Source organism: Arachis ipaensis, chromosome B5 (genome assembly GCF_059453495.1).
Source record: "Arachis ipaensis isolate K30076 ecotype BB chromosome B5, ASM5945349v1, whole genome shotgun sequence".
Taxonomy (NCBI): domain Eukaryota; kingdom Viridiplantae; phylum Streptophyta; class Magnoliopsida; order Fabales; family Fabaceae; genus Arachis; species Arachis ipaensis.
In genome coordinates this window covers 117,715,965-117,718,271 of record NC_142440.1, presented here as the reverse complement: position 1 = coordinate 117,718,271, position 2,307 = coordinate 117,715,965, and the positions used below count along the sequence as shown (strand labels likewise).

The window sequence follows — 2,307 nt, the reverse complement described above, 5'->3', positions numbered from 1 at the left end:
TTAAAAATATTTTTATTTTTATTTTCGAAATTTAACTTTAATTTTTAATTTTTATTTTAATTCATTTTCGAAATTCTCTCTCTCTCATCTTCTTCTATTTATTTAATTACTTACTAACACTTCTCTTCATCTCATATCTCTGCTCCTATCCTCACCCTTGTGTTTGGATTATCCATTCTTCTTCACTCTTATTCCATTTCTTCTTCTACTCACACAAGGGAACCTCTATACTGTGGTAAAAAGGATTCCTATTATTATTTTCTGTTCCCTCCTTTTTCATATGAGTAGGAGCAAGGACAAGAACATTCTTGTGGAAGTAGACCCTGAACTTGAAAGGACTCTGAAAAGGAAACTAAGAAAAGCTAAAATACAACAACCCAGAGACAACCTTACAGGAATTTTCGAACAGGAAGAGGAGATGGCAGCCGAAAATAATAATAATGCAAGGAGGATGCTTGGTGACTTTACTGCACCTAATTCTAATTTACATGGAAGAAGCATCTCCATTCCTGCCATTGGAGCAAACAATTTCGTGCTGAAACCTCAATTAGTTTCTCTGATGCAATAGAACTGCAAGTTTCATGGACTTCCATCTGAAGATCATTTTCAGTTCTTAACTGAGTTCTTACAGATTTGTGATACTGTTAAGACCAATGGGGTTGACCCCGAGGTCTACAGGCTTATGCTTTTCCCGTTTGCTATAAGAGACAGAGCTAGAGTGTGGTTGGACTCTCAACCCATAGATAGCCTGAACTCTTGGAATAAGCTGGTCACGGCTTTCTTAGCCAAGTTTTTTCCTCCTCAAAAGCTGAGTAAGCTTAGAGTGGATGTTCAAACCTTCAGACAGAAAGAAGGTGAATCCCTCTATGAAGCTTGGGAGAGATATAAGCAACTGACCAAAAAGTGTCCTTCTGACATGCTTACAGAATGGACCATCCTGGATATATTCTATGATGGTCTATCTGAATTAGCTAAGATGTCATTGGATACTTCTGCAGGTGGATCCATTCACCTAAAGAAAACGCCTGCAGAAGCTCAAGAACTCATTGACATGGTTGCTAATAACCAGTTCATGTACACTTCTGAGAGGAATCCTGTGAGTAATGGGACGCCTCAGAAGAAGGGAGTTCTTGAAATTGATACTCTAAATGCCATATTAGCTTAGAATAAAATATTGACTCAGCAAGTCAATATGATTTCTCAGAGTCTGAATGGAATGCAAGCTGCATCCAACAGTACTCAAGAGGCATCTTCTGAAGAAGAAGCTTATGATCCTGAGAACCCTGCAATAGCAGAGGTGAATTACATGGGTGAACCATATGGAAACACCTATAATCCCTCATGGAGAAATCACCCAAATCTCTCATGGAAGGATCAACAAAAGCCTCAACAAGGCTTTAATAAAGGTGGAAGAAACAGGTTTAGCAATAGCAAGCCTTTTCCATCATCCACTCAGCAAAAGACAGAGAGTTCTGAGCAGACCCTATCTAGCTTGGCAAACATAGTCTCTGATCTATCTAAGGCCACTCTAAGTTTCATGAATGAAACAAGGTCCTCCATTAGAAATCTGGAAGCACAAGTGGGCCAGCTGAGTAAAAGGATCACTGAAACCCCTCCTAGTACTCTCCCAAGCAATATAGAAGAAAATCCAAAAGGAGAGTGCAAGGCCATTGAAATGACCGTCATGGCCGAAACCACAAAAGAGGAGGAGGACGTGAATCCCAGTGAGGAAGACCTCCTGGGACGTCCAGAGATCAATAAGGAGTTTTTCTCTGAGGAACCAAAGGAATCTGAGGCTCATCTAGAGACCATAGAGATTCCATTGAACCTCCTTATACCATTCATGAGCTCTGATGAGTATTCTTCCTCTAAAGAGAATGAAGATATTACTGAAGAGCAAGTTGCCAAGTACCTTGGTGCTATCATGAAGCTGAATACCAAATTATTTGGTAATGAGACTTGGGAAGATGAACCTCCCTTGCTCACCAATGAACTAAGTGATCTGGATCAACTGAGATTGCCTCAGAAGAAACAGGATCCTGGAAAGTTCTTAATACCTTGTACCATAGGCACCATGACCTTTGAGAAGGCTCTATGTGACCTTGGGTCAGGGATAAACCTCATGCCCCTCTCTGTAATGGAGAAATTGGAAATCTTTGAGGTGCAAACTGCCAAAATCTCACTAGAGATGGCAGACAACTCAAGAAAATAGGCTTATGGACTAGTAGGGGACATGTTAGTAAAGGTTGAAGGCCTTTACATCCCTGCTGATTTCATAATCTTAGACAGTGGGAAGGAAGAGAATGA

At 40.3% G+C, this 2,307-nt stretch overlaps 1 non-coding gene across 1 annotated transcript; it reads right to left on the bottom strand.

Moving 5' to 3' along the window:
* Positions 1-814: 814 nt before the first annotated feature.
* On the bottom strand, positions 815-922 carry LOC148565514 (small nucleolar RNA R71). The gene has a single exon (XR_015884451.1). It is a non-coding gene; the product is annotated as a small nucleolar RNA R71 (small nucleolar RNA).
* Between the last annotated feature and the right edge of the window lie 1,385 nt (positions 923-2,307).